Here is a 19,373-nt window from a genome sequence, read left to right as displayed (position 1 = left end):
TTAAGTAGAAGTATTTTGATAAGTGTATTGAAGTCTTTCAAAAGTGTATAAATACATATTAAAACACTACATGTATATACATTTTAACTGAGTCGTTAAGTCATCGTTAGTCGTTACATGTAAGTGTTGTTTTGAAACCTTTAGGTTAACGATCTTGTTAAATGTTGTTAACCCAATGTTTATAATAACAAAAGAGATTTTAAATTATTATATTATCATGATATTATGATGTACGAATATCTCTTAATATGATATATATACATTAAATGTCGTTACAACGATAAACGTTACATATATGTCTCGTTTCAAAATCATTAAGTTAGTAGTCTTGTTTTTACATATGTAGTTCATTGTTAATATAATTAATGATATGTTTACTTATCATAATATCATGTTAACTATATATATAACCATATATATGTCTTCATATAGTTTTTTTTACAAGTTTTAACGTTCGTGAATCACCGGTCAACTTGGGTGGTCAATTGTCTATATGAAACCTATTTCAATTAATCAAGTCTTAACAAGTTTGATTGCTTAACATGTTGGAAACATTTAATCATGTAAACATCAATCTCAATTAATATATATAAACATGGAAAAGTTCGGGTCACTACAGTACCTACCCGTTAAATAAATTTCGTCCCGAAATTTTAAGCTGTTGAAGGTGTTGACGAATCTTCTGGAAATAGATGCGGGTATTTCTTCTTCATCTGATCTTCACGCTCCCAGGTGAACTCGGGTCCTCTACGAGCATTCCATCGAACCTTAACAATTGGTATCTTGTTTTGCTTAAGTCTTTTAACCTCACGATCCATTATTTCGACGGGTTCTTCGATGAATTGGAGTTTTTCGTTGATTTGGATTTCATCTAACGGAATAGTGTGATCTTCTTTAGCAAAACATTTCTTCAAATTCGAGACGTGGAAAGTGTTATGTACAGCCGCGAGTTGTTGAGGTAACTCAAGTCGGTAAGCTACTGGTCCGACACGATCAATAATCTTGAATGGTCCAATATACCTTGGATTTAATTTCCCTCGTTTACCAAATCGAACAACGCCTTTCCAAGGTGAAACTTTAAGCATGACCATCTCTCCAATTTCAAATTCTATATCTTTTTTTTTAATGTCAGCGTAGCTCTTTTGTCGACTTTGGGCGGTTTTCAACCGTTGTTGAATTTGGATGATCTTCTCGGTAGTTTCTTGTATAATCTCCGGACCCGTAATCTGTCTATCCCCCACTTCACTCCAACAAATCGGAGACCTGCACTTTCTACCATAAAGTGCTTCAAACGGCGCCATCTCAATGCTTGAATGGTAGCTGTTGTTGTAGGAAAATTCTGCTAACGGTAGATGTCGATCCCAACTGTTTCCGAAATCAATAACACATGCTCGTAGCATGTCTTCAAGCGTTTGTATCGTCCTTTCGCTCTGCCCATCAGTTTGTGGATGATAGGCAGTACTCATGTCTAGACGAGTTCCTAATGCTTGCTGTAATGTCTGCCAGAATCTTGAAATAAATCTGCCATCCCTATCAGAGATAATAGAGATTGGTATTCCATGTCTGGAGACGACTTCCTTCAAATACAGTCGTGCTAACTTCTCCATCTTGTCATCTTCTCTTATTGGTAGGAAGTGTGCTGATTTGGTGAGACGATCAACTATTACCCAAATAGTATCAAAACCACTTGCAGTCCTTGGCAATTTAGTGATGAAATCCATGGTAATGTTTTCCCATTTCCATTCCGGGATTTCGGGTTGTTGAAGTAGACCTGATGGTTTCTGATGCTCAGCTTTGACCTTAGAACACGTCAAACATTCTCCTACGTATTTAGCAACATCGGCTTTCATACCCGGCCACCAAAAATGTTTCTTGAGATCCTTGTACATCTTCCCCGTTCCAGGATGTATTGAGTATCTGGTTTTATGAGCTTCTCTAAGTACCATTTCTCTCATATCTCCAAATTTTGGTACCCAAATCCTTTCAGCCCTATACCGGGTTCCGTCTTCCCGAATATTAAGATGTTTCTCCGATCCTTTGGGTATTTCATCCTTTAAATTTCCCTCTTTTAAAACTCCTTGTTGCGCCTCCTTTATTTGAGTAGTAATGTTATTATGAATCATTATATTCATAGATTTTACTCGAATGGGTTCTCTATCCTTCCTGCTCAAGGCATCGGCTACCACATTTGCCTTCCCCGGGTGGTAACGAATCTCAAAATCGTAATCATTCAATAATTCAATCCACCTACGCTGCCTCATATTCAGTTGTTTCTGATTAAATATGTGTTGAAGACTTTTGTGGTCGGTATATATAATACTTTTGACCCCATATAAGTAGTGCCTCCAAGTCTTTAATGCAAAAACAACCGCGCCTAATTCCAAATCATGCGTCGTATAATTTTGTTCGTGAATCTTCAATTGTCTAGACGCATAAGCAATCACCTTCGTTCGTTGCATTAATACACAACCGAGACCTTGCTTTGATGCGTCACAATAAATCACAAAATCATCATTCCCTTCAGGCAATGACAATATAGGTGCCGTAGTTAGCTTTTTCTTCAATAACTGAAACGCTTTCTCTTGTTCATCATTCCATTCAAATTTCTTCCCTTTATGCGTTAATGCAGTCAAGGGTTTTGCTATTCTGGAAAAGTCTTGGATGAACCTTCTGTAGTAACCAGCTAGTCCTAAAAACTGGCGTATGTGTTTCGGAGTTTTCGGGGTTTCCCACTTTTCAACAGTTTCTATCTTTGCCGGATCCACCTTAATACCTTCTTTGTTCACTATGTGACCGAGGAATTGAACTTCTTCCAACCAAAATGCACACTTTGAAAACTTAGCGTACAATTCTTCCTTCCTCAATACTTCTAACACTTTTCTCAAATGTTCACCGTGTTCTTGGTCATTCTTTGAGTAAATAAGTATGTCATCAATGAAAACAATGACAAACTTGTCAAGGTATGGTCCACACACTCGGTTCATAAGGTCCATGAACACAGCTGGTGCATTAGTTAAACCAAACGGCATGACCATAAACTCGTAATGACCGTAACGTGTTCTGAAAGCAGTCTTTGGAATATCATCTTCTTTCACCCGCATTTGATGATACCCGGAACGTAAGTCAATCTTTGAATAAACAGACGAGCCTTGTAGTTGATCAAATAAGTCGTCGATTCTCGGTAGTGGGTATCGGTTCTTGATGGTAAGTTTGTTCAACTCTCGGTATTCGATACACAACCTGAATGTACCATCTTTCTTCTTGACAAACAAAACAGGAGCTCCCCACGGTGATGTGCTTGGTCGAATGAAACCACGCTCTAAAAGTTCTTGTAATTGGCTTTGCAGTTCTTTCATCTAGCTGGGTGCGAGTCTGTAAGGAGCACGAGCTATTGGTGCAGCTCCTGGTACAAGATCTATTTGAAATTCAACGGATCGATGTGGGGGTAATCCCGGTAATTCTTTCGGAAATACATCGGGAAATTCTTTTGCAATGGGAACATCATTGATGCTCTTTTCTTCAGTTTGTACTTTCTCGACGTGTGCTAGAACAGCATAGCAACCTTTTCTTATTAGTTTTTGTGCCTTCAAATTACTAATAAGATGTAGCTTCGTGTTGCCCTTTTCTCCGTACACCATTAAGGGTTTTCCTTTTTCTCGTATAATGCGAATTGCATTTTTGTAACAAACGATCTCCGCTTTCACTTCTTTCAACCAGTCCATACCGATTATCACATCAAAACTCCCTAACTCTACTGGTATCAAATCAATCTTAAATGTTTCGCTAACCAGTTTAATTTCTCGATTCCGACATATATTATCTGCTGAAATTAATTTACCATTTGCTAATTCGAGTAAAAATTTACTATCCAAAGGCGTCAATGGACAACTTAATTTAGCACAAAAATCTCTACTCATATAGCTTCTATCCGCACCCGAATCAAATAAAACGTAAGCAGATTTATTGTCAATAAGAAACGTACCCGTAACAAGCTCCGGGTCTTCCTGTGCCTCTACCGCATTAATATTGAAAACTCTTCCACGGCCTTGTCCATTCGTGTTCTCCTGGTTCGGGCAATTTCTAATAATGTGGCCTGGTTTTCCACATTTATAACAAACTACATTGGCATAACTTGCTCCGACACTACTTGCTCCGCCATTACTCGTTCCGACACCATTTGTTCCTTTCGTTCTATTAACCCCTGGTCCGTAGACCTCACACTTCGCCGCGCTATGACCATTTCTTTTACACTTGTTGCAAAATTTGGTGCAGAACCCCGAGTGATTCTTTTCACACCTTTGGCATAGTTGCTTCTGATTGTTGTTGTTGTTGCGGTTATTATTGTTGTTGGGATGATTGTTGTAGTTGCTATTGTTGTTGTTGTTGTTGTTGTTGTTGGGCCGTTTGTTGTAGTTACGATTGATGTTGCGATTGTTGGGATAATTGTTGCGATTATTGTTGTAATTGCTGTTGTTGTTGTATTGGTGATTCTTATCACCGTTTTCCTCCCACTTTCTTTTGACTTGCTTCACATTGGCCTCTTCAGCAGTCTGTTCTTTAATTCTTTCTTCAATCTGGTTCACTAGTTTGTGAGCCATTCTACATGCCTGTTGTATGGAGGCGGGCTAGTGTGAACTTATATCTTCTTGGATTCTTTCCGGTAATCCTTTCACAAACGCGTCGATCTTCTCTTCCTCATCTTCGAATGCTCCCGGACACAATAGGCACAATTCTGTGAATCGTCTTTCGTACGTGGTAATATCAAATCCTTGGGTTCGTAACCCTCTAAGTTCTGTCTTGAGCTTATTGACCTCGGTTCTGGGACGGTACTTCTCGTTCATCAAGTGCTTGAATGCTGACCACGGTAGTGCGTACGCATCATCTTGTCCCACTTGCTCTAGATAGGTATTCCACCATGTTAACGCAGAACCTGTGAAGGTATGCGTAGCGTACTTCACTTTGTCCTCTTCAGTACACTTACTTATGGCAAACACCGATTCAACCTTCTCGGTCCACCGTTTCAATCCGATCGGTCCTTCGGTTCCATCAAATTCCAAAGGTTTGCAGGCAGTGAATTCTTTGTAGGTGCATCCTACACGATTTCCTGTACTGCTAGATCCAAGGTTATTGTTGGTATGTAGCGCAGCCTGTACTGCGGCTATGTTTGAAGCTAGAAAAGTACGGAATTCCTCTTCATTCATATTCACGGTGTGTCGAGTAGTCGGTGCCATTTCCTTCAAAATAGTTAAATGGAACAAGTTAATCATACAGAATATTAAGAGTAGTTAATAGTATTTCGTAGCATAATATGAACTCATTTATAAAAGCTTTTTCTTCATATTAGCGTTTTATAAGTTTAAATTCGGGTAGTACCTACCCGTTAAGTTCATACTTAGTAGCTAATATACAATTCAACTACTACAATTCTATATGAAAAACTGATTATAATAATATTTCGCGTTCAAACTTTTATACAATATTTTACAAACTTACAATACCGCTTATTTTACATAAAGCATGAAATATAGCACACAATAACTTTGATACAAGATAGTTGTGAAGACAATTCTAGCTAGTACACAAGTCGTTCAGCAAAGGCAATAAATACACGTAATTCATACGTCCAGAAACAAGTCATGCATTCTGGTTTTACTAGGACTACTTCCCATCCTTGGTCTTGTGCAACATAACCGTTATGGCCGTTGATAAGACAGCGTGTTGTAACGTCATCAAAGGGACGAGGGTTACGTAATGTCCAACAGTCCCGTAATAATCTAAAAACCTCATTTCTTACCCCAATTACCGACTCCGTCACTTGTGGAAACGTTTTGTTTAATAGTTGTAGCCCGATGTTCTTGTTCTCACTTTGGTGAGAAGCGAACATTACTAATCCGTAAGCATAACATGCTTCTTTATGTTGCATGTTAGCCGCTTTTTCTAAATCACGAAGTCCAATATTCGGATATATTGAGTCAAAATAATTTCTTAACCCGTTGCGTAAAATAGCATTTGGGTTCCTCGCAATATATGCGTCAAAGTAAACACATTGTAACTTATGGGTTTCCCAATGTGATATCCCCCATCTTTCAAACGAAAGTCTCTTATAAACCAAGACATTCTTGGAACGTTCTTCGAATGTCTTACAAACTGATCTCGCCTTAAATAGTTGTGCCGAAGAATTCTGGCCGACTCTAGACAAGATTTCATCAATCATGTCTCCGGGTAGGTCTCTTAAAATATTGGGTTGTCTATCCATTTTGTATTTTTAAACTGTAAAATAGACAAGAGTTAGATTCATAAAAAAAAATACTTATTAATACAAGCAATTTTTACATATATCATAAAGCATAAGAACACTATATTCCATATATTACACCACACGAATACAACTATCTTATTCCGACTCGCTCGTTTCTTCTTCTTCGGTTTTGGTTCGTTTTGCCAAGTTTCTAGGGATATATGATGTTCCCCTAATACGAACCGTCGTTGTCCACATTGGTTTAGAAAAACCTGGTGGTTTAGAGGTTCCCGGGTCATTGTTACAACTTAAGGACTTCGGGGGTTGACGATACATATAAAGTTCATCGGGGTTGGAATTAGATTTCTCTATTTTTATGCCCTTTCCCTTATTATTTTCTTTTGCCTTTTTAAATTCAGTTGGGGTAATTTCTATAACATCATCGGAATTCTCGTCGGAATCCGATTCATCGGAGAATTGGTAATCCTCCCAATATTTTGCTTCCTTGGCGGAAACACCATTGACCATAATTAACTTTGGTCGGTTGGTTGAGGATTTTCTTTTACTTAACCGTTTTATTATTTCCCCCACCGGTTCTATTTCTTCATCCGGTTCCGATTCTTCTTCCGGTTCCGATTCTTCTTCCGGTTCCGACTCTTCTTCCGGTTCCTCTTCGGGAACTTGTGAATCAGTCCACAAATTATTCCAATTTACATTTGACTCTTCATTATTATTAGGTGAGTCAATGGGACTTGTTCTAGAGGTAGACATCTATCACATAATATCAAACACGTTAAGAGATTAATATATCACATAATATTCATATGTTAAAAATATATAGTTTCCAACAAAAATGTTAAGCAATCATTTTTAAAGAAAACACGGTCGAAGTCCAGACTCACTAATGCATCCTAACAAACTCGATAAGACACACTAATGCAAATTTTCTGGTTCTCTAAGACCAACGCTCTGATACCAACTGAAATGTCCCGTTCTTATTGATTAAAAACGTTCCATATTAATTGATTTCGTTGCGAGGTTTTGACCTCTATATGAGACGTTTTTCAAAGACTGCATTCATTTTTAAACAAACCATAACCTTTATTTCATCAATAAAGGTTTAAAAAAGCTTTACGTAGATTATCAAATAATGATAATCTAATATATCCTGTTTACACACGACCATTACATAATGGTTTACAATACAAATATGTTACAACAAAATAAGTTTCTTGAATGCAGTTTTTACACAATATCATACAAGCATGGACTCCAAATCTTGTCCTTATTTAAGTATGCGACAGCAGAAGCTCTTAATAATCACCTGAGAATAAACATGCTTAAAACGTCAACAAAAATGTTGGTGAGTTATAGGTTTAACCTATATATATCAAATCGTAACAATAGACCACAAGATTTCATATTTCAATACACATCCCATACATAGAGATAAAAATCATTCATATGGTGAACACCTGGTAACCGACAATAACAAGATGCATATATAAGAATATCCCCATCATTCCGGGACACCCTTCGGATATGATATAAATTTCGAAGTACTAAAGCATCCGGTACTTTGGATGGGGTTTGTTAGGCCCAATAGATCTATCTTTAGGATTCGCGTCAATTAGGGTGTCTGTTCCCTAATTCTTAGATTACCAGACTTAATAAAAAGGGGCATATTCGATTTCGATAATTCAACCATAGAATGTAGTTTCACGTACTTGTGTCTATTTTGTAAATCATTTATAAAACCTGCATGTATTCTCATCCCAAAAATATTAGATTTTAAAAGTGGGACTATAACTCACTTTCACAGATTTTTACTTCGTCGGGAAGTAAGACTTGGCCACTGGTTGATTCACGAACCTATAACAATATATACATATATATCAAAGTATGTTCAAAATATATTTACAACACTTTTAATATATTTTGATGTTTTAAGTTTATTAAGTCAGCTGTCCTCGTTAGTAACCTACAACTAGTTGTCCACAGTTAGATGTACAGAAATAAATCGATAAATATTATCTTGAATCAATCCACGACCCAGTGTATACGTATCTCAGTATTGATCACAACTCAAACTATATATATTTTGGAATCAACCTCAACCCTGTATAGCTAACTCCAACATTCACATATAGAGTGTCTATGGTTGTTCCGAAATATATATAGATGTGTCGACATGATAGGTCGAAACATTGTATACGTGTCTATGGTATCTCAAGATTACATAATATATAATACAAGTTGATTAAGTTATGGTTGGAATAGATTTGTTACCAATTTTCACGTAGCTAAAATGAGAAAAATTATCCAATCTTGTTTTACCCATAACTTCTTCATTTTAAATCCGTTTTGAGTGAATCAAATTGCTATGGTTTCATATTGAACTCTATTTTATGAATCTAAACAAAAAAAGTATAGGTTTCTAGTCGGAAAAATAAGTTACAAGTCGTTTTTGTAAAGGTAGTCATTTCAGTCGAAAGAACGACGTCTAGATGACCATTTTAGAAAACATACTTCCACTTTGAGTTTAACCATAATTTTTGGATATAGTTTCATGTTCATAATAAAAATCATTTTCTCAGAATAACAACTTTTAAATCAAAGTTTATCATAGTTTTTAATTAACTAACCCAAAACAGCCCGCGGTGTTACTACGACGGCGTAAATTCGGTTTTACGGTGTTTTTCGTGTTTCCAGGTTTTAAATCATTAAGTTAGTATATCATATAGATATATAACATGTGTTTAGTTGATTTTAAAAGTCAAGTTAGAAGGATTAACTTTTGTTTGCGAACAAGTTTAGAATTAACTAAACTATGTTCTAGTGATTACAAGTTTAAACCTTCGAATAAGATAGCTTTATATGTATGAATCGAATGATGTTATGAATATCATTACTACCTTAAGTTCCTTGGATTAACCTACTGGAAAAGATAAAAATGGATCTAGCTTCAATGGATCCTTGGATGGCTCAAAGTTCTTGAAGCAAAATCATGACACGAAAACAAGTTCAAGTAAGATCATCACTTGAAATAAGATTGTTATAGTTATAGAAATTGAACCAAAGTTTGAATATGATTATTACCTTGTATTAGAATGATAACCTACTGTAAGAAACAAAGATTTCTTGAGGTTGGATGATCACCTTACAAGATTGGAAGTGAGCTAGCAAACTTGAAAGTATTCTTGATTTTATGAAACTAGAACTTTTGGAATTTATGAAGAACACTTAGAACTTGAAGATAGAACTTGAGAGAGTTCAATTAGATGAAGAAAATTGAAGAATGAAAGTGTTTGTAGGTGTTTTTGGTCGTTGGTGTATGGATTAGATATAAAGGATATGTAATTTTGTTTTCATGTAAATAAGTCATGAATGATTACTCATATTTTTGTAATCTTATGAGATATTTCATGCTAGTTGCCAAATGATGGTTCCCACATGTGTTAGGTGACTCACATGGGCTGCTAAGAGCTGATCATTGGAGTGTATATACCAATAGTACATACATCTAAAAGCTGTGTATTGTACGAGTACGAATACGGGTGCATACGAGTAGAATTGTTGATGAAACTGAACGAGGATGTAATTGTAAGCATTTTTGTTAAGTAGAAGTATTTTGATAAGTGTATTGAAGTCTTTCAAAAGTGTATAAATACATATTAAAACACTACATGTATATACATTTTAACTGAGTCGTTAAGTCATCGTTAGTCGTTACATGTAAGTGTTGTTTTGAAACCTTTAGGTTAACGATCTTGTTAAATGTTGTTAACCCAATGTTTATAATAACAAAAGAGATTTTAAATTATTATATTATCATGATATTATGATGTACGAATATCTCTTAATATGATATATATACATTAAATGTCGTTACAACGATAAACGTTACATATATGTCTCGTTTCAAAATCATTAAGTTAGTAGTCTTGTTTTTACATATGTAGTTCATTGTTAATATAATTAATGATATGTTTACTTATCATAATATCATGTTAACTATATATATAACCATATATATGTCTTCATATAGTTTTTTTTACAAGTTTTAACGTTCGTGAATCACCGGTCAACTTGGGTGGTCAATTGTCTATATGAAACCTATTTCAATTAATCAAGTCTTAACAAGTTTGATTGCTTAACATGTTGGAAACATTTAATCATGTAAACATCAATCTCAATTAATATATATAAACATGGAAAAGTTCGGGTCACTACAATAGTAACAGCATAGAGTTCTTCCATTTTCTTTCTATCTATGATTAGATCTTTAAAAAATTTAGCATATCTAGGCATTCCTAAAATCACATCAATAAAAGGAAGATTGACATTTATTTGTTTAAACATATCCAAGAATTTGGATTGCTCGGCATCATGTCTTTCTTTTCTCATTTTACTTGGGTAAGGAAGTGGTGGTTGGTATGGTTTAACATAAGGTTTAGCCTTAACTGTGTTATCTTCATTAACCTTTTTAACTACCGGTTCTGTTTCCTTATCTTGCTCAGGTTGTGGTTCTTGTGAAATAGGAATAGAGTCATCAGAAATTATAGGTATTTCAGGTGGTTTACGTGTAATACCACTTCTTGTGGTAATGGCTTTAGCTATTTCATTCCGGGGGTTAGCATTTGTATCGCTAGGTAGACTTCCCGATTTTCTTTCACCTATTAACCTTGCTAGGTTGCTTACTTCTTGTTCCAAATTTTGAATAGAAGCTTGTTGATTTCTAAATGCTTGAGCATTTTGTTCATTGGTTTGTTTCTGAGATGTGAAAAACTGCGTTTGAGATTCAACTAGCTTCGACATCATATCTTCTAAATTTGGCTTTTTATCATCGGTTTGTGGTGGTTTGTTTTGAAAAATAGGTCTTTGCTGATTGTAAGTATTGTTAGATACTTGTTGATTGCTAGGACCTTGTTGGTTGTTGTATGGAATATTTCAGTTATAATTCTGATTTTGATTGTAAATTAGTTTTGGCGATTGATAATTATTTTGATAATTATTTCCAGGCCTTTGGTTAATGTATGAAACATTCTCTCTTTGTTCCATTGTTTGTTCAATACTGAGACAATCTTTTGTCAAATGTGGTCCTCCACACTGCTCACAACTAATTCTTATTGAGTGAATATCTTTAGTCATCTTTTCCATTCGTCTCTCGACAACATCTATCTTTGCAGAAATGGAATCAAAGTCATGGCTAGAATCGGCTCTAGCCGCTTTAGATGATCTAATGATATCTTTTTCTTGGTGCCACTCATGTGAGTGGGAAGTAGTGTTATCAATAATTTTGTAAGCGTCAGTTGTGGTTTTCTTCATAATGGAACCACCAGCTGCTATATCGATGTCTTTTCTTGTAGTGATGTCGCATCCTTGGTAGAATATTTGTACTATTTGACAACTGTCTAAACCATGTTGCGGACATCCTCTCAATAACTTTCCAAATCTTGTCCACGCCTCATATAGAGTTTCATTTGGCTTTTGTGTGAACGTAACAATTTCTCCTTGAAGTCTCACGGCTTTAGATGCTGGAAAGAATTGTTTAAGAAAATTTTCAACTAAAACATCCCATGTATCAATCGCCCCTTCAGGTAACGATTCTAACCAATCTTTGGCTTCCCCCTTTAAAGTCCAGGGAAATAACATGATATAGATCTGTTCATCCTCAACTTCTACGATTTTAAATAGAGTACAGATCCTATTAAAGGTACGAAGATGTTCATTTGGATCTTCCTTCGGCGCACCACTAAATTGGCATTGATTAGTTACCATGTGTAGGATTTGTCCTTTGATTTCATAATCTGGCGCATTAATGTCTGGTTGAGTAATTGCGTGACCTTGGCCAGTGCGTTTAGCTCTCATTCGGTCTTCCATACTTAGAGATTCCAGATTTTCCATGATTGAATTTGTTGAATCTGAATCACTAGAGGATTCTGATTTAATGGGTTGTTCCTCTACAATCTCTCTTTGAATGATTGGTGGTTCCGGAGGAAAGATTAGTGGTTCAGGATCTCTGAATTGTCCCTGAATATCCTCTGGATTCTCAATTGTGAGGTCGGGTTCAAAAAATGGATTATCGTAAATTTGAATTGGAGTACTTGGTCGACTAGATGACGATTCTAAAGAAAAATCAACGGCGACAATATTGGCTAGATGTCTTGATCGAGTTACAGGTGGTGAACATATGAAAGGTGGTGAGCGTTTTACTCGGTGCATTCACTGAATGTCCTATTAGTTATAAAAATAAAAATTATATAAGTTATCAAATTAATAGACTTTTCTGATTTTGCCCACGTTTCGAATAGCCAATAGATGCAGCAGGTAGCCAGGACCCTTTAAATCGGAAGCCCACAACTCGCCACTAACAAATCCAACTATTACTATGAACCAGAAAATTTTGGATGTCTATCAATTTAACCACTTAAAATAATTTTTCGTTGAAATTTAAAGAAATTTTAGAGAAGAAATAGAAAATTCTATGTCCTAAAAACTAGAGCGTCGTGAAATAAGAAAGAAAAAGAATGCGGCGGAAAACGTCGAAAAATAAAAGGTCGAAAAATAATAAAAAGAACGTAGCGCGTCGAAACTTAAAAGTCTAAAAACTAAAAATTAAAAGTTACGTCTAAAAGTATTAAAGCTTAAAAGAAATTCTATATCCAAAACAGCAATAACTTAAAAAGTACTAAAATCAAAAAAATGACGTCGCAAAATTCTAAAGCACCTAAATCTTAGTCTAAAGAAAAAGCACTTAAGGGATTTTACGGCAAAACCTAAAAATTTAGAAATAAAAATAACTATTTCAAAAACTATGACTTAAAACTAAATACGAACGAAAAATACAAATATTATGCTAAAACAAATAAAAAGATACAAAATATAAAAATAAACTTAAAGTTGTAAAAAGTACATTTTTTATAAAAATATTATTTTTATATTATTTATTTTATAAAAGTAATAAGTTTATATATTTAATAAAACTAAATAAAACTTAAAAATAAAAATTAAATAAAACTAAATTTAATTAATTAAATAATTAACCCTAATTAGGTTTTTAATTAATAATAATTATAATTATAAACCCTAATTTCGTACAGCTAAGGTAACAGACGAGTCAAATCACTCCATGCGATCGCATGGAGTGCTAGTACATTTTTCATGCGGTCGCATGAAGTAGGAAATCGGGCCAGATTGTTTGGGCTGCTACAGTGTAGCCCGATTACTTTTTATTTTATAATTTTTTTCTATTTTTAATATATATGAAATATAATTTATAATAAAAACTTATTTTAAAAAAAAAATACTTATTAGTTTTTATAACTTTTCACAATAAATAAAAAAAATATAAACTTTTTAATTTAACTAAACTTAAAAATATAGATATATTTTTCTTTTTTTTATATTTTTATATTTAAAAAAAAAGATTACAACTTAATAAAAATGTTTTTTTTATAGCGTTGCGCTTTCGGCGATGTTATGTCCCCGGCAGCGGCGCCAAAAATACTTAATGTTAAAGCGAAGGGGTATAAAATATTATTAATTTTTACTACGAAATACTATTAAATACGATGTAACATCCAGCATTTTTCCATTAAATTTATTTTTAACACCGTCTTTTTTTTTAAATAATACCTTTCCTTATTTAAAATCGTATTTTCCGTTGACTAACGTTCTTAATATTTCCGTTATTTAATTATAACATCACTCGTTTACTCGAGCGTTTTTAAAATATTCATTTGGTTAATTCCCGCACCCGCTTTCAAACTTGAGGGACCAAAGTTGCAAAGGGGCCAAACTAGTTGACTAGGTCAACTAGTCAAACCCCACTCTCCACCATTCATTCACTCCATCCTCCACCTCCCCATTTTCTCTCTACTTCCATTTTATGAACTCAAACACCCAACTCACAAAATCATCATCTAAATTCGAATCAAGAAGCAAACATCAAAACAAATTACATTTTCGTGATTCTCTCTTCATCCTCTACATTTTGGTACCAATTTCATCACATTTGGGTAACATTTCTAAAACTCTAGATTTCTATAGATTCGTGTTTTTGACTTGAAATGGTGTTAGTTAGTGTCTATGGCTCGTGTCTAGCATGGATATATGTTTTGTTTGCTCGATTTGTTGTTTTTGGTGTAACTAGCTTGAACATGAAAAGTGCTTGCGTAATCTTTGATTTTAGATGAGTTAATGTTAAAGTTCATGTATTAAAAGTGTTACTAGCATCATTAGCTTCAAATTGATGTATAGGTTGATTTAGAAAAGCTTCAGTTACAAAATTGTTGAATTCGTGATTTTGGTTAGGGTTTGATGAACTTTAAAATGGGATTTTGATGCATTGAATGCTTGTTAATGTTTTTAGTAAGTGTTTAATTGTATTATATGTTTCATTACCTTCAAAACAATGTATCGTATGTGTAAATTGGATTCCCGAGTCAAGAAATGCGTTTTGTGAACTTGAAACTTTGATTTTGAACGTTTAATGATCATTTGATGAGGTTTTCATTGTTGTTAGTAATGGATTTGATTCATGAAATGTGTTTAGTTGCATTCCTCTTTAAATTACCTTTCCAACGATATAAGATACGTGTTTTGAATGTTAACGAGTCAAAAGTTATGGTTGTTTGAAGTTGAAATCGTATAAGTGAAAACTGCCCCAGAATTGCTGATACAGCTGCAGATGTGGCGCATCTGCCTCAGATGCGGCGCATCTGAGGCAGACTGCCCATTTTGGTCAATTTTCGTTCAATTCTAAGCATGCTACACACCCCCGATCAACATGAAACTTGGACAACATGCTCATATATGATTTCTAAGCTTAGGAAAATAGTTCGGGACCCGACCCGACCCCGTTGACTTTTTCGTTGACTTTGACCAAGTTTGACTTTAGTTAAACTTAACAAAACACTTATGCAATCGTTCTAATCTTATTTTATACTTGATTCTTGCATGAAACTTGACAACGTGATTCACATGCTACATAATCGGGTCGTAACGAGCCATAGGACTAATTGAACACATTTCACCCAACCATGTGTCATAACCGGTTAATTAATACAATTTACTTGTTTAGGTCAAGACTAAGCAACTTTCATGCACACGTTTACTTTGTGAAGTACTTTTATACTCGTGCACTCGAGGTGAGATCATAGTCCCACCTTTTCAACAACTTTTATACTTTTAAATCGTGGGCTGAGAAACATATACTTTGTTACATCTTATACTACTTACTTTTATGTTTTGAACACAAGTCCGATGAAACAAACATTCTACAGCAAGTTTAGAACAAAAATCCTCAATTCAATTATCATTAGTTACACTTGCCGGGTGTAAGCGAGAACTTATGTTGTATGGATCCATATGGGTTTGACAAACCCTCATTCAAACGGTTCGCTACTGTTTACGAATGAAATATATTTTCGAGAAACAGTGTATGTTCTAACACTATTGTGATGGGGTTCTATGGAAGGAATGTTAAGCATTGATAATTGGGTGCTCGCGAACCAACTTTTGGAATGCAACTTTTGGATGATCAATTTATGGAAATACTAAATCTTGTGGTTCAAAATATAACTTTTATTAATACACCTATGATTTCACCAACGTTTTTCGTTGACAGTTTTCTATATGTTTTCTCAGGTTCATACTTGGCTATTTGATACATGTTTCCGCATACATTCATACTTGCTTGGGGTTGAGCATACATGCATACACTCTGATTACTTGCTTGGAGTCAAGCATGCATACATACTTACGCTATTTATAGCAACTGTGATTTTCAACTTATATTATGTCGCAAGTTATTTCATTTATACTTTACAATTTTTGTAATCTTAAACTTGTTGTCGAATTGTTTGTAAACTAAACTTTGTAAGTCTTGTACGTTTCAAATGAATGCGACATAATTTTGGTCAAACAAGTCTCATATAGGGACTATGACCACGCAACGGGACCTAAGTAGTCGGCGCCGTCAATGACGATTTTGTCGGGTCGCTACAGATGGTATCAGAGCTGGTTTAACCTTAGCCGTAAAGGTAGTCACGCGCGCCGGCTGTCAGGCCGGGCACTCATACGGACTATGCTTTTTGGCGGGTTAATCGTAGAGGGGGTTCTTACAGTGTTACCTGTGACGAAGCATTGGCTCTTACCCCTTGCGATCCCTTTGTAGGAGGGTTGGCAGTTTGGCAGAAATGCGGGCCGTAAAATCAGTGTCTGAGGTACACTCAGTGGTCACCAAGCGGTTAGCTGGAAAGGCACTGGGTGGGTTTCTACCCCATCTGTAGCTACTTGCAGGGTCGCTACAGATGGTATCAGAGCGTTGGTTGTAGGGATCTAGGATGTGCATTAGTGTGTCTGACAGAGTCGTTAGGAAGCATTAGTGAATCTAGACTACAACCGGATAGTTAGCCATTGCATTCTGACATACGTTTGCTATAGATAGAACTTACTTGACTACTTGTGCATTATACTTGAATCATTCTTAGGAAAACTTTTTAATGGTACCAAATTTTCATCATACGAATCCGTATTCTGCCACTTTTTGGTAAAACACGTAAATTCAAGATTCATATGCGTATGGATGACGATGACTTCATTAGTCACACTTATTCGGGAACTCTATCTCCCACGTTGTTATTCGCCACCGTCTCAACTTACTATCGGTGTCACACCGGTGTTCCTTACTATCTACCACTTCCTGTTACTACCATCACTACTCTAAGTGAGTATCGTCATCAATACTTATCACTACGGTTGCGTACTACTCGTTATCATGATTCGTTTCACTTCTCGTACCGAAATACATTATTGTTTGACTCGAACCGCTTTGACATGAACAATCATTTATTCACTTCCCTCGGGAAACGCATCTTCAGAGTTGCACAAATTCTTTCGATTCAATACGAGTCACGTTAGAGACGTCGTTACACTTTGTTCATTTTAAATCTTCACGATCACCCGAACTTGATTTTATGGAGTGATGTGGGAATGGAGGTATGAGTTAGCATAATATAACGACACTCGATCAACGTTGTTATATTATGGTAAGCCATACCAAAGTTCTAATGACACGTGATGGTGATTGGACTCGATCAACCTAATCACCACCATGTGCCATGTACATGACTTTATCTTTCTTGTTTGGACATCCGAAAACTCCGAGAATACTGATAACAACCATACCCGGGACACATCTTCGATTATTGTCGAACCATATTTATGCTTCTAAATGAATGGCAAATTCTTTCAACATCAAACGTATGTTACACGTGTATACTATTTTGTTTTCGCACAGTTTTATCGACGAACTACAACATGCTTGATATGCTCACATCGAGGCGAAAACTTCTCTCGCATTACACTCGTACTTCCGTATAAGGAAATCTTTTATCGAAATTCTCAATGGAGAGAGAGACTCTTCACATTATACAAGTATTCACCACGAGGGAGAATAGTCCTAATGAACGTTTTCGGAAAGCGATAAATCTTCCGCGGCGCGAAAATTCTTGAGAAACAAAAACTTGTTCAAAATATATCTTAAGGATATATACTTCGTTTCGGATCGAGATCCTCGTTTCACTTCTAGATTTTGGAGTGCCTTACAAAAAGCCTCGGGACCACGTTTAAACATGAGTACAACACATCAACCGCATCTCGAATGACCAAACAAACATTCAATTCAAACCTTGGAAACCATAATACGAGTTCGTGTTATCGACTTCAAAATTTCTTGAGAAAAGTCTTTGCTTTTAACCGAATTCTCTTACAATGATGGTTATCATTCAAGTCTTAACGTCACACCTTTTGAAATCTTATATGACCGGAAACGTCATTCTCCTTTTGTAGAACCAAGTAAATGATAAGCAAATCACCCGACCCGCACTCATTCATGAAATAATCGTTAAGATCGTTCAGATCCAAGAAAGACTCGAGACGGCCCGTAGTCGCCAAAAGAGCTATGTCGATGTTTGACGTAAACCTTTCGAATTCCAAGTGGGTAACCGCGTAACGTTAAAAGTCGCACCTTGAAAAGGTGCAATCCATTTCGGAAAACGTAGAAAGCTAAATCCGCGATATTTTGATCCTTTAAAAATCTTGGGGCGTTTTGGACCCGTTGCTAGCCGTTTAGACTTTTCCGACTCAATTGAGCTCCGTTCATCCTACATTCCGTGTATCAAACTTAAAGACGTGTCTTGTGGAACAAGAACTTGTTATCCTTTTGATGAACTTCCTATCGATGACAAACTTCACTTCCTAGGAGAACCGGTTAAAAATTTGAATCATGAAACCAAACTCTGAAATGACCAAAAATCCCAACTGTCAAAGTTCGTTGAAACACCCAAAGAAGTACCTTCACTTAACCGTAGAATTGACAACGCAAGATTTCAAGGAAGAAACGACAACTACTACTTCCAACTAAATTTCGGGACGAAATTTCTTTTAAGGTGTAGGTAATGTAACATCCCGCATTTTTCCATTAAATTTTTTTTTAACACCGTCTTATTTTTAAATAATACCTTTCGTTATTTAAAATCGTATTTTCCGTTGACTAACGTTCTTAATATTCCCGTTATTTAATTATAACATCACTCGTTTACTCGAGCGTTTTTAAAATATTCGTTTGGTTAATTCCCGCACCCGCTTTCAAACTTGAGGGACCAAAGTTGCAAAGGGGCCAAACTAGTTGACTAGGTCAACTAGTCAAACCCCACTCTCCACCATTCATTCACTCCATCCTCCACCTCCCCATTTTCTCTCTACTTCCATTTTATGAACTCAAACACCCAACTCACAAAATCATCATCTAAATTCGAATCAAGAAGCAAACATCAAAACAAATTACATTTTCGTGATCCTCTCTTCATCCTCTACATTTTGGTACCAATTTCATCACATTTGGGTAACATTTCTAAAGCTCTAGATTTCTATAGATTCGTGTTTTTGACTTGAAATGGTGTTAGTTAGTGTCTATGGCTCGTGTCTAGCATGGATATATATTTTGTTTGCTCGATTTGTTGTTTTTGGTGTAACTAGCTTGAACATGAAAAGTGCTTGCTTAATCTTTGATTTTGGATGAGTTAATGTTGTTTAAATGTTAAAGTTCATGTATTAAAAGTGTTACTAG

Source organism: Rutidosis leptorrhynchoides, chromosome 7, assembly GCF_046630445.1.
Source record: "Rutidosis leptorrhynchoides isolate AG116_Rl617_1_P2 chromosome 7, CSIRO_AGI_Rlap_v1, whole genome shotgun sequence".
Classification (NCBI taxonomy): Eukaryota; Viridiplantae; Streptophyta; class Magnoliopsida; order Asterales; family Asteraceae; genus Rutidosis; species Rutidosis leptorrhynchoides.
The sequence above is the reverse complement of the archived record's forward strand: the minus strand, read 5'-3'. Positions refer to the sequence as shown.